The 19,175-nt window shown below is 37.3% G+C and overlaps 1 non-coding gene and 1 pseudogene across 1 annotated transcript; one reads left to right on the top strand and one right to left on the bottom strand.

Moving 5' to 3' along the window:
• Nucleotides 1-1,279: 1,279 nt before the first annotated feature.
• LOC142180677 (nudix hydrolase 8-like) overlaps nt 1,280-19,175 on the top strand; it is a 56,140-nt pseudogene continuing 38,244 nt past the window's right edge.
• On the bottom strand, nt 17,726-17,797 carry TRNAT-AGU (transfer RNA threonine (anticodon AGU)). Its single transcript has one exon. It is a non-coding gene; the product is annotated as a tRNA-Thr (tRNA).

Raw genomic sequence — 19,175 nt, 5'->3', positions numbered from 1 at the left:
GGTTCATGTCTTGTGTCATGGGCTACTAAAAGGAAAAATTCAATGGCCTTATCCACTGCTGAAGCTGAGTATGTTGCTGCTGCTTCCTATTGTGCTCAATTACTTTGCATCAAAAAGCAGTTGATGGAATTTGGAATTGATGTTGGTTGCATCCCTATTTTTTGTGATAACACTAGTGCTATTAGTATGACAAAGAAACTGGTTCATCATAAGAGAACTATGCACATAGATGTTAGGCACCATTTGTTTAGGGACAACTATGAGAAAGGCTTGATAACCGTGGATTTTTGTGCTACTAACAAGCAAATTGCTGACATCTTCTCAAAAGCCTTATGTAGAGATCACTTTGAGAGGAACAGACTGGAATTAGGGATGATTAAGATCACTTAAAAGGACTAGTTCAAGGTTAAATGAAAAAAAAAATGAAAAATTGAAAAAAAATATTTGGTTAGAAAGTCTGTAAATTGTGTATAGTTAGATTAAATCTTGCTCAGTCTCATACTTTGCATAGTATACTCTTGTGCCATGTGTTAAAATGACTCATTAATCTCTAATGATATTTTCTCTATTTTCGCGATTTTAGACTTACACAAGAGAATTATCAGTGAAGAACCTGGTTTATCAAGATAACACGGTATGTCTTCTACACTCTGCATAATTTGAAATAACTATATTTGGATCATGAGCAGAGTCCTACCAAATACCAAAGTGCTTTTGAACTTATCCGTTACAAGTGAACCAGTTACGTTCAAGACTCCTAACCGTATTAAACTACCTAGATTCTTTTAAGTCTGCTACTCAAGGGGAAGAAAGTGGCTCTTCCGAAACTGAACAAGTATCTTCTGATTCTATAGTTTCTCTTGAGACAATTTCTAAAGTTGCTGCAAATTTGGAAAATAGACTTGTAGGATCTATAGCAGGTGTTGAGACTACAGAATCTGGAGAAATTGGTGGAAAAAAATGAAAAAGAAAAAAAAGGAGAGCAGGGGTGCTAGGAGTACTGTGAGGGGAAAGGGGATAAGAGTGGTTGATTCTTCACCCACTCCTATGAGTTTAACCAAAAACGCAGGTGCAATGGTTGTTTGGGGAGATGAACCTGGTTCATCTATAGAGGAAATCCTCACAGACATGCTGAAGAAAGTGACTGAAAGCTATAATCCAGCTTCTTGATAGAGTTATCAATGGCACCAAAACTCATGCCATTCCCTATGGCTTCATTCTCACAACTGTGCTTGCACATTTCAATGTACCTATTAAAAAATGGGAGTTTAGTATAAACATGGATCATTTTTGGGTTAATACTCTACTTTCTTACGATCATGAAGTTAATGTCACTCCTAAAGAATCTAGTTCATCCAAAAAGGTACCAGTGAATAGCAAGTTCAGAGCCTTGGTACACAAAAGTGGGGCTAAGGATGTTGAGATTGAAAAGCCGAAGAAGAGGTTAGTTGAGGTGAAAATTAAGAGAGATGCTTTCAGAACTGAACTGGCAAGAGAAAAAGAGAAGAATGATGGCATTCTTCAAGGTAGGCTGAAACTCCTCCAAGTCAAAAACCAAGCACCTAGTTCTTCCCAGCCTTAAGCCTCCTATCCTAGTGTAGATTAACCAGTGACCCGGTTTGGGATTTTTTGTTTCTTTTGCTCATGTTTTCAGTATTTTTATTTCTTCTTATGATTTGTGGTATAATATTATCAATCATCAATGAAATTCACTGTCTTTTGCTCTAACTGTTTGTTTATATTTCTTTGATGGTTAAAATTATTAGCTTGATCTATAATGATTAATCCATGATTGCATTTGAAGTAGCCTCAGTGGCTATGAGTAAGCTTTAAAATCTGGTTATCTCACATTTTTTATGCAACTTTTCAATGATGCCAAAAGGGGGGAAAAGGTTGTACTTTAAACAAGTGATGTTTATAACCTAATGTACCTAGTCCTTGAAGATAAGTGATAAAAAGGAAAAATATTTCTCACGTTATGTGGATGCTGAGCTGAGTTGAAATAGGGCCTAAGCTTATGAAAAGCATAGAGTTTGTCATCATCAAAAGGGGGAATTTGTTGGCCCAAGTAAAGGTTAGTTTTGAAAACTGACAAAGGAACTCAGGATGAACCAGGTCCATCCCTCAGGTGCACAAAAACTGGCAGATTCGAGCATGTGGGTTGCACGTGAAAGAGATAAGCTTAACTTGGTGTATTTAATATCTCCTAATCGAAAAGGTCGCATAATTGATAAGGATAAAGACTCCTTAATCAAAGAAAACACTATCAAGATAGGGAAGGAGTTAGAAGTTGAAATCAACTAGAACTTTTCCACCAAAGAAGAGTTGCATCAGAACTCTAGTTATTTCTTCATCTACTAACTCTATAAATTGCAGAATGTTCTCACATTACAAGCGTTGCACAAAAATGCAGAAGTTAAACATGAATTGAGAGCAAAATAGCAAGGCTTTGTGCAAACAGTTCGTGTGCAATTCAAGTGTGCAAACCTGAAGCTACATGAACCAGATTGAAGAACCAGTTCCATAAAGAGTTTTATGTGTCTTTCTTTATTTCTAGATCAATTGTAGTAGGTGTTTTATATTATACCTTTCAGCTTTATCTAGAGGCAATTGTAATAGGTACTCAGAGTATTCAAGTTAGAGTTAACTTGAAGTTGTCGCAACAGTTGAGCTTGTGTGCCACAACGGGATTAGAGTTAATCCTTAGGTTTACAAAGAGTTTTGTAAATGTTGTTTTGGCTCAGTGATTTTAGTGGAAGTTTGGGAAAATCCTACTGAGTAGTAGGTCGTGATTTTTTCACCTTTTGAGCCAGGTATTTTCCACGTAAAAATCTCTGTGATCTTTATTTTATGTACTTATTATTCCGCCAACAGTAGTAGTTAGAACACCTAGAAGAACCAGGTTCTTCTAGAGCGAAAATTGGGTACCACACAAATCACCCCCCCCCTCTTGTGTGGTATTGACTATTAGAACATCAACCATCTTCTCTCATATTTTCTTGGCTTGGACGATTCTTGGAGAGTTTCAAGAGGGGATTTTCATCATCAATGATAAAGTAAGTTAATCTCACCTATCTTGAGTTAAATACATCGATTATGTACGGATTTGAGCATGAAATTTGTAGAAAATTAGGGTTTGAGGGAAAACCTAGAAAATTCATATTCTTGGATTTTGACCACGGTTTTGGGAATGGAATTAAGAGAAAATCATGTTTTTGAGTTAGTAAAGCTATGGGTAGAATTTATCTTCGAGAAATTTCGAAATTTGGGCACGTGGGCCCGAGGGCAATTTTGTCAACTATTCGATCGGGGTTAGGAATTGTTATAGATTGGATTGTAATGAATAATTGAGCATATATTAATGGATTTGCATAATTATTGGCTAGTTTTGGAGCATTGTGCATCGATTCAAGTCTTCGGAAGAGCGTGGAATGTCGATTATGGATCTTCGGAGCGATGTGAGTCTCCTTTCTAACTTTGTAAGAGGGAATTGTCCCCATAAGTGAGTTAATTGGTTATGTGCTCCTATTTGTGGGGGGCTACGTACGCACGAAGTGACGAGAGTCTGTGCGTAGCTACTCTTATGTTATTGTCCGGATAGTCTAGGACCCAAAAGCATGCTATACTTGGAATATTTGTAATATTATTGACAATTTGAATTGCTTAAATCACATCGAACTAGTGAATGAATTTCTAAAAAAAATTAAACTTCATTTTCTTGAACTGTTAAAAGAGAATTGGTTTTTCCTTGGATAATTGTTCCTTCATGAATTCTCGATTGACTGATTGTTGTGTTTATTTATATTTGACCGCGTTGCATGTATGATTCGCGAGCAGGGTAATAGATGCATCTATGGTTCGCGCCGTTCGACCCTCGGCAGTGCACAGTTTAAATATTATTGGATCGGGCCGTACGACCTCGTCATGATTTGCACATGCTTGTATTACTTGCCTTGAAACTTATTGAAGTTGTTGTTGCCTCTTCCCGGTTTGAGAATATTTGTATAAATGATGAAAAGAAATTTGGGAATTTTCTATAAAAGAAAGAATTGCTTACTTTCTTCATTCCATTGAATTATAATCATGTTTATTAGAATCCCCGATTTATTATATTATTGAGATAACATTATTGGACCACTAGTAAGTGTCGAAATCGAACTCTCGTCTCTACTTCTTTGAGATTAAACGGGATACTCATTGGGTACATATTGTTTTCGTACTCATACTACACTTGTTGTGCATTTTTGTTGCAATAGGTTCATATGTGGCTAGTGGCTTAGTGGCATAGTGGCATAGTTGATACGGAAACTTAGGCGAGTTGCAATTATCGAGACGCCCGTAGCCAGCAGAGTCTCCTTCAGAGTATTGTACTGTATCTTCATTTTTGTCCATTTGTATTTCGGTCTGCTGTTGTGTTATATTGTTTCCCAGAGATAGCTCATGCACTTGTGACACCGGGTTTTGGGATGGTTTTTGTATTATTCAATATTAAGTTTGTTAAAGACTTCATGGTTATTTCTGTAAATTTCATTATTTATTATTTAATGTATAAAGAAAATGATTTCACCAAATACTAAAATTGAAATTAAATTAAGTATTTTGGTTGGCTTGCCTGACAGCGGTGTCCGGCGCCATCATGACCCTTAGTGGATTTTGGGTTGTGACAACATGGTATTAGACCACTAGGTTCCTTTAGTTCCCATGAGTCATGAGCAAGTCTAGTAGAGTCTCGCGGATTGGTACGGAGATGTCTGTACTCATCTTCGGGAGGCTACAGGGCTGTTCGGAGTACTTTCCTTCTTGATTCCTCATCGTGCGATTTGATTCCTTGAGGCTTATGCCCTTGTTTCCTTTCTACTCAATCTTACGCGACGCGAACCGCTGGTTATAAATCGAGAATTGAAGAATTGTAATGGTACTGTAAATGTGGTGAAGGATGTTTCTCCCGGTATAGTTAGGTGAGCTATTGACGTCGTCTTGCGGAAGGATTTCTCTATCGTTTCGGCTCGATAGTTGTGATTCTAAGAGCTTTGAGGCTATGCACAGGCTGCTATGATGCTCGCGATTGGTTATCACACAGTATTAACTTGATGATAGGAAACGTGTCTATGTGTTGGGTCGGTGAATGAGTCGAAAGGAACTCTACTCAGTGCACGATTCGGAGATATGATATCTCACTTCCAGCGGAGGAAAAGCAATTGGCCTATGAATGTCCAAATATGGGGTGATGGAGTAACGAGACTTGGTAATTTCGAGTGTGGTGGAATTTTTATCTGCGATGTAGTGTTGTTGTCTTCGATTATATGTGTTAAGTTTGCCGGTGTTATGACCTTCTGTAATTCGCCCTTGGGGTAGGATATTGTGAAATAATACTGGAGAAACGACTGTTGGATATTGCGGGGTGCGGTGGTTCAGGATTGAATCGGTGTTTCTAATGTCGACGGCTCGAGAAAGATGATCTCCGAAAAGGTTTGAACCTAGTAGCGATTTGTGGGTTCAAGTTCTACGAAGATAGATTTTATTAAGGTAACAACTGAGCAGCCAAGGATGAGGAAGGACATGTGGGGTTGTCAGGCGGTGGTTAAAATTTCTAGAAGGCCAAGTATAAGAAGCCAAGGTCGAGTAGTCGATTAAAGGGGTAAGTTCCGCCAAAGTGGGAGAGTGGCGGAGTTGCATATGGGCTTGGTGGTAGGATGACCACGCGTCTTGAAGAGAGTTTGGAATGATTTGGGAATTTTAGAGATTGGTGATTGGGGGCCTGCATATTTGATTTGGAGCATGGGCTATTATACGGCAGGAGATTTGATATAACGGAAAGAAACTGCTAAAAATGAAGAAGGATATAACATAACTTTGAATTGGATGGATGTTGCCGCACATTTAATTGATGACCACGAGGGGTGAATGAACCTGTGCAGCTAGAGAGTCAGCTCGGACTCAGGATGGGTTATTGATATTGTAGTGATTGTGTCCCGTACAGCAGCGTTGGAAGATGTCGGCACGTAAATTCCATAGGTGGGTTATCTCCAGTGAGCAGATTGGCGGTCGCATGATTGGCAAAGCTTCTGCGAAGAATTCTATTGGTTATATAGCAAAAAGATCAGTCGTGCGAATGTGGTTGATGATTCAGAGTATAAAAAGGGGTTTTACAGAAAAATTCCGAGAATTTTGGCGGTTAATTGCGCAAGGTTATGTCAATAAAGAATCCTGGAGAATTCCAGAATTGTGTAATAGTGGCTTCAAGCTAAGTGGGAGAGTCCCACCGCCTACAGTTGGATTGCATGGTCGTCCATTTGTGAGATTTCTGGTTATTAGCATATTCGTGGGTTATTTCAGCTAAGGGAGAGTAGCATAAGAGGAGATTTGAGCAAAGGAATTGTTAAAGGTGTTCTATGGTTAGCCTTATTGGCTTACGTTTAGACGTGGGGAAGGATTCTGGATTTATGCCTTGTATAGATGCGGACTTCAAGGGAAGTAATTCTGTCGGGTGCTTCGTCGATTGGGTATTCATGTGCTAGAAGATTCATGGAGTTGATTATATTCGGGTCCAAGTTAGGGCGGGTGTCTTTCAACAACGGTCCTAGTGAATTCGAAGGGGTAAAGCATGCTGCCAAATGATTTCGATGCCTATAGGTACAGTTAAGAATCAAGCTTTGTAGCAGCTTATGAGGAGATGCCCAGAATGTTCTATGATGTTTTGACCTACAGTGTAGCAATTGGAAGGTATGAAATGCTTCGTGGGATTTGAGACGACATGGTCTCGTGATACACGGTCACTCGGGATGAGTGCGGATAGAGTGTGTTACGTGTTGAATGGAGCTATTATTTCTAAAGCAATCAAGGAGAAATTGGAAGAAGATAGACTGGTTAGACATAGTTGAAGTGGCATATGGTGGTAGTAATCAGTTCCTTTAACAAATTATGCAAGTGATTTGTGGCGGTACGTGCGAGGCCTGTCGGCCGTCGTAGTTGAGGTTATTCAGGAGTATTCTACTATTTTGGCCTGTTACGTGTAGGCAGATCCCGGAAGGGTTATGGTGGCTTAGACCACTACTTAGAGATTTGCATATCTACGGTTATGAGAATTCACCTGCGTGTTGCTATGGTTCTCCCGAAGTGAGTAAGTGAGAAGTCTTTATATGATGAAACGTTAATTTATTAGTGATTCCGGAGATATGACGAAAATTGTGTCCTATCGTATATTAGCATGATGGGTGCAGTGAGTGGTATGGAATTTGAAGTGAGGATCAAGGTTGCAGTTCGGTGTTGACAAGGATGTCACGAGCTCGGATGAGCAGGAAAGGAGTTCCGACGTTTAAAGTAAGTGGGTATTATCTTTGGCGACACCTGAGATCGGTGTTTTGTGAAAAAGGCTTTGCATCCTGGTTAAGGATTCTTGATCTTGTTTCAGTGTTAGTACGGCCGGTAGTTTGAATACACATACCTGTTATCTGTTATGGAAGGTTATGGGAGCATGCCCCACGGGAAGGTTGTATGAGTGTGGCATGTAGTCACTTGATTGATTGAAGAATTAAATCAAGTATGAAGATTGTGGCGATGTCGTTAAATTGAGAATTGATGCCTGGAGGGCACTCGGTTATTGGGTTGTGGAGTATGGAGGATTACTCGGGTTATGATGGTTGCACTTATGTGTTATGAGAAAAAGGGGAGTTATTATGGACCTTTAAAAGGCTATTAGCCTAGTTCAGTGCAATCAGAATCAGCTTGAGGTCTGTGGATGGATTCAAATGTGAATATAGGCTCTATATCAGGCTAGATGTGTTCATTTCAGTAATGCGCTCCTTACGGAAGAGTAGTCGGGCTATTATCTCATCGTCAGCTATTTCATGTAATGATATATTGCGCCGTGTGAGTTGTGAGACAACTTGGTGAATTCCTTATATGTTGAGGTTCCACGTAGTGATGATGCTATATGAGCGGAGTGGCTCCTGAGATTCAGACCGTATATCACACATTAGTTGTGCTTGAGTTTGTAGCTTATAGCGCTATATGTCTCCCCAGGGATGGTATTATGCACTTGACGTGCTAGTGATCGACATTTGGTATTTTGATGTAATGAGCAATCTAGCTCGGTGTGTATCTCCTTATGTGAATTTTATGTGGGGATCGGGTGGCACGCCTCCATGGGTATGTTATTTGGATCGGGTTGCGCGCCACAACAGTGTGATGTTGAGTGCAGTTCCCCATATCTATTTTTATATGTTTTGTTTCCTATTTTTCTGAGGAAAGCTCATATTAGTTATGTGTCCGCGTCGCATGTATGATTCGTGAGCAGGGTGTCTGTTTAGTTATGTTGACCGCGTCGCATGTATGATTCGCGAGCGGGGTAATTGGATTTCCTTTTCAGAGTTCGTTTTCCTTTTGTATCGTGTTCGAATTGGTAGCCTATTAGAACATTATGGCATCATATAAAACTTTTGGTCATGTCTGGGCGGCTTATTGCCTGAGCAGTTCGTACTGGGTGAGACAAGATCATTGGATTTAAGATCAGTGCAATCTGATTATATGAAGTATATTAAGGAGCTAAGATCATTATTTGGTTCATAAGGAGGTAATGGTTCTTGTCAAAAGTATAGACTCAATGATTTGTTGACTTGGCAGTTTATTATAAATTTCTACATATCTCTTCCGTCGTGGCGGTATTGCAAGAGTTGGAACAAGACTTATATATATCATAAGGTGCGTTGTGAGCATCAAATTCGGGGAATGTTGGTTATTACGCTCAGAGAATGTTATTGTGGTTCTGTGAATAAAGCGGTGCAAGGTGTGAATTCAGCAAGGGTACGCAGTCATGTTCTGGTACATCGCGTGGTGATTGATACGGTATTCGTATGTTGGAAACAGGCCTGGTAGAGAATTTCGGATGTTAAAATTGGGCTCTAAGGCTTATTTGCTTAAGTGAAAAAGGATATCTTCAGATTGATTGAGCTAGGGTGCCCAGCTGAGTTGTGGTAGCACGGGTAGGTGCTCGAAGTGTTAAACAGTGATTTCGGGCAACCCCATCGCAGTTCTTAGCACGTTCGAGGACGAACGTATGTTTAAGTGGGAGAGAATGTAACGACCCAACCAGTCGTTTTGAGCTCTAGCGCGTCGTTCAGCAGTTTGAGGCCATGAGCAGCTTCATTTCAGGTATTATGACTTATACACACGGTCGAAATTGAATTTCGGGAAGTTCAGAGTTGATTTGGAAAGAGAATTCTCATTTTAGAAGCTTAAAGTTGAAAGAATTGACTAAGATTGGATTTCAGAGTAAACGACCTAAGAATTGGGATCTGAAGGTTCCAGTAGGTTCGTATGATGATTTCGGACTTGGGCGTATGTCCGGATCGGGTTTTTGAAAACCCGGAAGCGTTTTGACGCCTATTGTGGAAGTTAGCATTTTGGAAGAAATTTCATAAGTTTGGGTTGAAGTGTATTTTAGTGTTATCGATGTCCGTTTGGGATTCCGAGTCTGGGAACAACTCCGTATGGTGATTCTGGAGTTGGGAGCGTAATCAGAAGTGAATTTGGAGGTCCATGGGTCATTTTAGAGTCATTTGGCTAAAGATAGAAATTTAAAGGTTTTTGAGAAGTTTGACCGGAAGTGGACTTTTTGATATCAGGGTCGGAATCCGATTCCGAAAGTTAGAGTAGGTCCATGATGTCGAAAATGACTTGTGTGCAAAATTTAAATCAATCGGACGTGATTTGATAGGTTTAAACATCGAAAGTAGAAGTTTGAAATTCTAAAGTTCATAAAGCTTGGATTGGAGGTCGATTCATAATTGTAGCGTTATTTGATATGATTTGAGGCCTCGAGCAAGTCCATAATGTGTTTTGGGACTGGCTGGTATGATTGGTTGGGGTCCCTGGGGCCTCGGGTGGATCGGGGTGGTTAACGAATCGAAAATGGAATTTTTGGAAGGCTGAAGTTACTGGTTGCTGGTATAACTGCACCTGCGAGAATTGGGCAGCAGGTGCGGAGCCGCAGAAGCGGCCAGAGGAGCCACAGATGAGGTTTGGACCAAAAGTGAAGGGGACCGCAGATGAGGTCGAGGCACCTGCGGCGGTTGAATCACAGAAGCAGAAGGGAGGGCCCGGTGAGATATCCGCAAAAGCAGTAGAAGTGCCGCACCTGCGGAATCGCAGAAACGGTCAAGGGACCACATGTGCGGAAGTGCTGGAGGCAGAATGGTTCTTTTAAAAATCGGGATTTGGCCATCTTCTCTCATATTTTCTTGGCTTGGGCGATTTTTGGAGAGTTTCAAGAGGGGATTTTCATCATCAACGATAAGGTAAGCTAATCCCACCTATCTTGAGTTAAATATATCAATTATGTACGGATTTGAGCATGAAATTTATAGAAACTTAGGGTTTGAGGGAAAGCCTAGAAAATTCGTATTCTTGGATTTTGACCACGGTTTTGGGAATGGAATTAAGAGAAAATCATGTATTTGAGTTAGTAAAGCTATGGGTAGAATTTATCTTCTAGAGAAATTTCGGAATCCAGGCACGTGGGCCCGAGGACAATTTTGTCAACTTTTCGATCGGGGTTAGGAATTGTTATAGATTGGATTGTAATGAGTAATTGAGCATATATTAATGGATTTGCATAATTATTGCCTAGTTTTGGAGCATTGTGCATCGATTCGAGTCTTCGGAAGAACGTGGAATGTCGGTTATGGATCTTCGGAGCGAGGTGAGTCTCATTTCTAACCTTGTAAGAAGGAATTGTCCCCATATGTGAGTTAATTGGTTATGTGCTCCTATTAGTGGGGGGCTATGTACGCACGAGGTGACGTGAGTCCATGCGTAGCTACTATTATGTTATTGTCCGGGTAGTCTAGGACCCAAAAGCATGCTATACTTGGAATATTTGTAATATTATTGACAATTTGAATTGCTTAAATCACATCGAATTAGTGTATAAATTTCTAAAAAGATTAAACTTCATTTTCTTGAATTGTTAAAAGAGAATTGGATTTTCCTTGGATAATTGTTCCTTGATGAATTCTCGATTGACTGATTGTTGTGTTTATTTATATTTGACCGCGTCACATGTATGATTCGCGAGCAGGGTAATAGATGCATCTATGGTTCGCGTCGTTCGACCCTCGGCAGTGCACAATTTAAATATTGTTAGATCGGCTGTACAACCTCGGCATGATTTGTGCATGCTTGTATTGTTTGCCTTGAAACTTATTGAAGTTGTTGTTGCCTTTTCCCGGTTTGAGAATATTTGTATAAATGATGAAAAGGAATTTGAGAATTTTCTATAAAAGAAAGAATTGCTTACTTGCTTCATTCCACTGAATTATAACCATGTTTATAAAAATTCCCGATTTATTATATTATTGAGATAACATTATTGGACCACTAGTAAGTGTCGAAGTCGACCTCTCGTCTCTACTTCTTCGAGATTAGACATGATACTCATTGGGTACACGTTATTTTCGTACTCATACTACACTTGCTGCGCATTTTTGTTGCACAGGTTCATATGTGGCATAGCGGCATGGTTAATACGGAAACTTAGGCGAGTTTCAATTATCGAGATGCCCGTAGCCAGCAGAGTCTCCTTCAGAATATTGTAATGTATCTTCATTTCTGTCCATTTGTATTTCGGACAGCTGTTGTGTTATATTGTTTCCTAGAGATAGCTCATGCACTTGTGACACCGGGTTCTGGGATGGTTTTTGGATTATTCAATATTAAGTTTGTTAAAGACTTCATGGTTATTTCTGTAAATTTCATTATTTATTATTTAATGTATAAAGAAAACGATTTCAACAAGTACTAAAATTGGAATTTAATTAAGTATTTTGGTTGGCTTGCCTGACAGCGGTGCCCGGCGCCATCACGATCCTTAGTGGATTTTGGGTCGTGACACTAATGACTAGAAGCAACTGAACAACATTGGTTACAATTCAGATCTATTTCATTGTCTTTTAAACAAATTAGGGATTCCCTAAAATTATAGTTTCCCAAAATTTCACATCTATCACTAAAGATTACCTAGCGTTATCAAAGGCAACACACAACAACAAACGCACTGAATTTCCACAAGTGGGGTCTGGGAAGGTAATATGTATGCAACCTTACCCCTACTCTTGAAGAGTAGATATATTTTTTCTGATAGGCCCTTGACCGGAGAAAGAACGAAAAGGAGTAATGGCAACTAGAAAAACTCCAGTAACTCCTAAAAAATTGTAAAAATAAAGAGACTGTAATAGAATAAATTAAGAGATTTTTTCCGGTGTGAGACATCATCTAGCATGTGGATGAAGTACACAATACATAAGACCTTACAACATATGAGCCTAACCAACTAAAACCAGTGCAACAAAACAAATCACCAGTCAAATTTCATTTAATGCGTATCACAGTGCTTTTCAAATGAATTACCCAACAAGAGAGCCAAAGGCAGAAAGAAAATAATAACCTTCACAAAATCAGGAATCCAGTCGGTTTGTTTATTGTTCTCTAACAATAAACTTCAAGATAACAAGAAAATTATAATTACTATTTATTGCGAAATGAGAGTTGGGTGTACAAACATGGGTACGAACAGAGGCACTCTTGGAATTACAAATAAAGTTAGGGATAAATTGGTAATACTTCTTCATTTATTAAATTGGCAGTTGTCCCTCCTTTATTTACAATGAGACATGTACTACGTTTGTGACACATTTCTTAGGCTTTCCTTTGATACTATTACTTGTAAATTTAATTGCACTTTGCGCGGTCATCAAAAATAAACAAAATCTGACTAAATAACTAATGTCATATAAAGGAAAATTAATCTCTACTAATCAAACATTTCTTTATGATTTTACCATGAATTATTACGGTGGTTATAATGGGTGAGATGAAAAGTTAAGTAGGCGTTTGGATGTTATTTTTTTAAAGTTTGAAAAACAAAAGTATATGCAGGTAAGATTTTAAAATTTATCTTCTATTTTAGAAACCTAAAATTGAAAATAGCACTTCCCTAAATTGTTAATGTTGCTATTTGTACTGACAATGAAGTTGAAATAATGTAATGTTCTGTTTTACCTTCAGGGCTTTTAATGAAGGCTTCTTATTCAAGAACTTCTTATGATGCTACAAGCTCAGCCACCAAAAAGAATATCTTAGTGGAAAACTTTCTCTTATCAAATAAATGGTACAAACCACACAAATTTGTATTTTAGAGATAAATGGTTACTTGATGCCACTGATGATGAATATGGAGGAGTACTCGTCAACGCGGAAAGATTACCATCTAATCCGGCCAAATTTGCGTCTGTACTTCGTGCATCTCTCGCTCATTGGAAAGTGAAGGTACTTCATTAGCAGCAACTACTATATTAGAATAGTCGCAAACTTCATGACTGGATTTCTTGTGTGATATTAATTACTACACAATATTATCAAAGCGAAAAGCACAAAAAAATTCTAAGGTCCTCCTTTGGAGCTTTAAGCACGGAGCGCAAATAAACTGTGTGCTTTGATGAAGAAAGGCGCAAATGGAAAAAAATATGAATATATATGTATAGTACAAGATTGATACTTATAAGTATGAATTAAAAATATATGGACCTCTTTATAGTATTATCCCTATATAATAGTCATTCACTATTAAAGCCAAGTTTTTCTCGGAACCAATTTTTTACATTATATTTTACCTCTCTATAACAGCTTTTTACCTATAACAGCAACAACCATATTGATAGCAGAACGCTCTTTGTAAAATTACCCTTCTATAACAGCTATGAATTTTTAAGAATACTAATAATAATTCTAAAAATATGCCTACAATCTTTTCCTTTAAACAAAAGTTGTTATCTTGCATAAGATGTAAGATTTGAAGATTTGCACATGATATCTTTTCTATTGAATAAATTCCAAAAAATATTTAGATAGAAATTTAACTATTAAGTTCTTAGATGTATTAAAGAGAAAGTTATTGCATACCTTTTTTGCTGAAAATTTGGACACGAATCTTCGCCAATTCAAACGTTATATCTCTAGTAACAGAATGAAATCAGTGAAACAAGCTACAATTACAAAGTTCTTTCATCAATCTTGGGAGAATTTATTTTTCTAGATAGCTTTAAAATGGTTGTCTTAGAGTTTAAATCTTTATACGTTTAGCTATGAATTTATTGAAAGTATATTAGCTTTCTTCAATATTTAACTAGTGAAATATGCATATCTTTTGAGATTTTAAATTTGAATAATTTTCTTATCTTTTAAATAACATTAAAAAATTAGTTTTTTGATAATTTTTATCTATAATAGCAAGAAATATTTAAACATCAAATGTTGTTGTAGGTATACAACCATTCACTACAACAACAACAACCCAGTATAATCCCACTTAGTAGGGTCTGGGGAGGGTAGTGTGTACGCAGACCTTACCCCTGCCCGGGGGTAGAGAGGCTATTTCCAAATAGACCCCCGGCATCCTTCCCTCCAAGAACTTCCCATTTTGCTCTTGGGGAGACTCGAACTCACAACCTCTTGATTGGAAGTGGGGGTTGTTTACCATCAGAGCAACCCGTCTTGTCTTACTCACAACCTCTTGGTTATACAACCATCCACTATAAAAGTAAAAATATATCGGAACAAACATGGCTATTCTAGAGAGCGTTGACTGTATGTATTTAATAAAAAAAATTCAACAAAATGGTGTCAGATGGCACCGCTTCGAAGAATCGGATCAAAACAACTTACAACAATTTGTATGTTTTCATCTTTCCTATAGAATAATTTGAGCATGTAATTGAAAACCTCAAAGGCAATAGATTATTTACTTCTTTATACATTGTACATCCTCACCGGCGCATCATTGCCTCTCCTCTTCATATGCTCGAACCTTCTAATTTTATATAACCTGGTATGTTCATACATTCATCTCAATATCCTTATTTCAGCCATCTTCATCTTCTGGACATAAGAGGTCTTGACTAGCCAGCACTCTTCCTCATACAACATAGTTGGTCTTACCATCGCTCTATAGAACCTACCTTTAAGTTTTGGTGGCACATTCTTATCACAAAGAACACCAGAAGTGAGCCCCCATTTCATTCAGTCAGCTCCAATACAATGTGTGACATCCTTGTTGATATTTCCATTCCCTTGTATAACAGACCCAAGGTACTTGAAACTTTCTCTTCTACGAATGACTTGTGAATCAACCCTCACGTCTTCGTCCATTTCCCGAGTCGCGCTACTGAACATGCACTCCAAGTATTCTGTTTTGGTCTTTCTCGTCATGCAAGAGAAACATTCTGCCCCGGTTCTTTCAGACTTATGGAAAATACCAACTGGTTTTATTCTTGAGGTATGTTCATGTATTGCAATCTAACCTTAACATTTTGGTCTTTTTTGACAGAAATAAATACTGATCAAACATGTAATCCGTATACCTAACTCCTTAAACATTGTTCTTATGTCAAATATAGTCAGAGGAGATCTTTACAGGAATTGTGAGGGAAGTGAAGGAGGAAACTGGGGTAGGAAATTCACATTTTAACATATTTTTTTACTTAAACAAGCAATCCATAATGAGCAATTTTAATCAAAATGATGAATTTACTTTCTCATTATTCTATCCAGATTGATACTGAATTTGTGGAGGATATGACTTTCAGGTAACAAAAATCTTCCTCTTCAAAGGACCATGAATTTTTCATGATTATATGCCTTTTTAACGCTAGGAAGATCTATATTAGCATATTTTATAAGAACATGAAATGCTGATACGATAAGTATCCGAGCGAACTTTGCTCAGACACAGTGAATATCGAAGTACTACTTGTTATACTTCATTATTTAGGACACTTGACTGCTGCTCTCCATGTGTTGAGATATCTCAAAGGAACTGTTGATTTGGGTCTCTTCTATTCTGCTTCTCCTGATTTCTCTATCCATGCTTATACAGACAGTGACTGGGCTGCTTGCCCTGACACTCGTCGGTCTATCACATGATTTTTTGTTATTCTGGGTGGTTGTCTCATTAGCTGGAAATCTAAAAAAATAACCAATCATCTTTCTATCTTTTGTTGAGGCAGAATACAGGGCCTTGAGTAAGGTGGTAGCTGAACTAACTTGGTTTTCTAGGCTGATGTATGCCTTTGTCTGTTTCCCTTCCCATTTCTGTTTTTTGTGACAATCAGGCTGCTTTGCACATTGCTAGAAATCCTGTTTTTCACGAACGAACGAAGCATATTGAGGTTGATTGTCATTTCATACGAACTAAGCTCCATGGTGGTTTGATTCAGCTCTCTCATGTGGCTTCTTCTGACCAGTTGGCTGATGTTCTCACTAAACCTCTTCCAGGTGCTATTCATCATTATCTCTTGTTCAAGTTGAAGGTGGTCTCCCCTCCAACTTGGGGGGGGGGGGGGTTGAGCTAATGGACTATTTGTCTAATAAGCCTAAACATAAATAGTTAGTCATTTGCATTGTATTAGCCATTTTGTAATGTATCTTTTATTTAATTTGTCAAGTTGGCTATTTGGGCCATTTTAATGATTAGGCTATTTTGTAAAACGCTGAAGGACCAAATATAAATACTCTGAGAACAGACCTTGTAAGTCGGTTAATTCATTTTTGCTGTACAGATAATGGAAGAAACCTGTTTCTCTCTCTAAAACCCTAAAACAAAATTTCTCATTTCTTACTCAAATCATAATGTTTTCAACCTTTATGACGATTATGTACTCTTAGAGACTTGTAGACAAATGTCATGTATATAAAATTTTGTATGGCCCTTGTCGGCCTATGTTTTGAGTGTACAAATGATCATGTTAGTCTTATAAGCCCATATGTCACATGTATAAGTTTGTATATCATGTTGGGTCGTCCTATATCGAGTATTCCCTTATGTTTTATTTTGGTTATCTCATGACAGCCCTTCTTGCCCATTTACCTATGATGACATGATAAGAAAGATACGTTACGTTGGTACTCGATTGAGTAAAGCACTGGATGCCTGTCGCAGCCCTACAATTTGGGTCGTGACATTTTCCTTGGGACTTGGAATTATGAAAAATATTACAAGCCAACAAGTAATTAAACTCGAATCCTAATACCCCAAACCTATTATGCTAATCCTATTGAAACTAAATTATTTCCAGCATATTCACTAGCAAGACACAATGTATTCTAGCGATTATGAGTAGCAAACTATAGTGTATTGAATATGTTTCCTTTTGTATGATTTAGATTTATCTTTTTGAATATTTAATTTTCTGTAGACTTCTTTAGTCCCAGCTAGTTCGTATCTTTTTACTCGTCGAATTTATATTTTCTTTATTTTTGCTTAGTTTCTTTTATGCTGTTGTAGTTGATGGATCTATATTATGCCATCTTTTATGTTTGAAAAGTTTTATAAAAGTATATTTGTTATTGCATTCTACTTCTAGTAGTGACTTTTATATGACATTTAAAAAAATACCGAAAATTAACCGTACTGATACCGAAGAGAAATCGATATGATTGAGACGGTTTCGAAAAATCTACTTTTGGTTATATAAAATAGAATAATATGATATAAAGTTTATAAAGTAACAGGTAGAATCGAACCATTGACGCCCCTGGTACTAAATACCGCACAACTAGTGTAAGTCTTGATGGTAGTAAAGGCAAAAAATTTGTCTCTTTACAATTGAAAATTTAGGTGGGAACAGCAACACAACAAATAGAAAAATGACAAAACGACAAGAAGTAAATAATTTGCCCCCACACAGGATCGAACTACTGACCTTCAGTTTACTACACTAACGCTCTACCACTGAGCTATAGGGGCTTGGTTGACCGCTTTTTTTTTTATTACATTATAGTTGTGAGCATGCGATTTTTTCCATATACAAATTACTCCTATAAAATTCAAAAAAATATATTTTTTCCAATTATTTGCCATTTTATAGGATTTTAGTAATTGTTTGCATTTTTGTGCACGTTTAATTGTTATTTAAATCATGAAAATGTCAAAAAATACCATGCATACATTTAGATTTTTATTTTTATAGTTTTAGGATTAATTAGTTAATTATTTATTTTATTAAAGTTTTAAATAAAAAAATGGCTCATTTTACATTTTTTACCTTATAATTTTTAGATTATTGATTTTTTCTCTTTTAATTTAGGATCAAGTACAACAACAACAACAACAACAATGACCCAAGGAAATCCTACTAGTGGGGTCTGGGGAGGGTAGTGTTTACGTAGACCTTACCCCTACTCCGAAGGAGTAAATATGCTATTTTCGAAAGAACCTCGACTCAAGAAGACAAAAAGACAAAAGAAGATAATATTAGCAACACCACCGAAATAATATGAAACAAATATAAAAAATAGGAACAACATGAAATCAAGAAGAATGCTACAAAGCAAATTGGTTTAATTTTGCAATTTAGATTAATTTAGGATTCTTAATTTAAAAAAAAAGAGGAAAAGAAAAGGAAATAAGAAAAAAGAAATTGAAGAAAAGGTTTAATTGGATATTGGGCTATTTCTTGTACCCAAATTAAGCCCAACTTTTCTTACCCAGCCCAAAAAATCAGACCCGACCCGGCTGACCCAAAATCCCTACCCTTTTAATTGATAGACCTAGAGACCTAATATAATCAGAAGGAAGATCCCTTCCCTTAGGTGGGAACAACAACACAACAAACAGAAAAATGACAAAACGACCAGAAGTAAATAATTTGCCCCCACTCAGGATCGAGCTAAGGACCTTCAGTTTACAAGACTCACCCTCTGCCACTGAGTTATAGGGGCTTGGTTGACCCTTTTTTTTTAATTATATTATAGTTGTAAGTATGTGATTTTTGCTATATACGAATTACTCCTATAAAATCCAAGAAAATAGATTTTTTTCCAATTATTTGCCATTTTATAGGATTTTAGTAATTGTTTGCATTTTTGTGCACGTTTAATTTTTATTTAAATCTTGAAAATGTCAAAAAATACCATGCATTGCATTTAGATTTTTGTTTTTATAGTTTTAGGATTAATTAGTTATTATTTATTTTATTAAACTTTAAAAAGGGCTCATTTTACATTTTTTACCTTTTAATTTTTAGATTATTGATTTTTTTCTCTTTTAATTTAGGATCAAGTACAACAACAACAACTACAACAACAACAATGACCTAGTGAAATTCCACTAGTGGGGTCTGGGG

Source organism: Nicotiana tabacum, chromosome 5 (genome assembly GCF_000715075.1).
Source record: "Nicotiana tabacum cultivar K326 chromosome 5, ASM71507v2, whole genome shotgun sequence".
Lineage (NCBI taxonomy): Eukaryota > Viridiplantae > Streptophyta > Magnoliopsida > Solanales > Solanaceae > Nicotiana > Nicotiana tabacum.
This window is presented reverse-complemented; position numbering and strand designations above follow the sequence as displayed.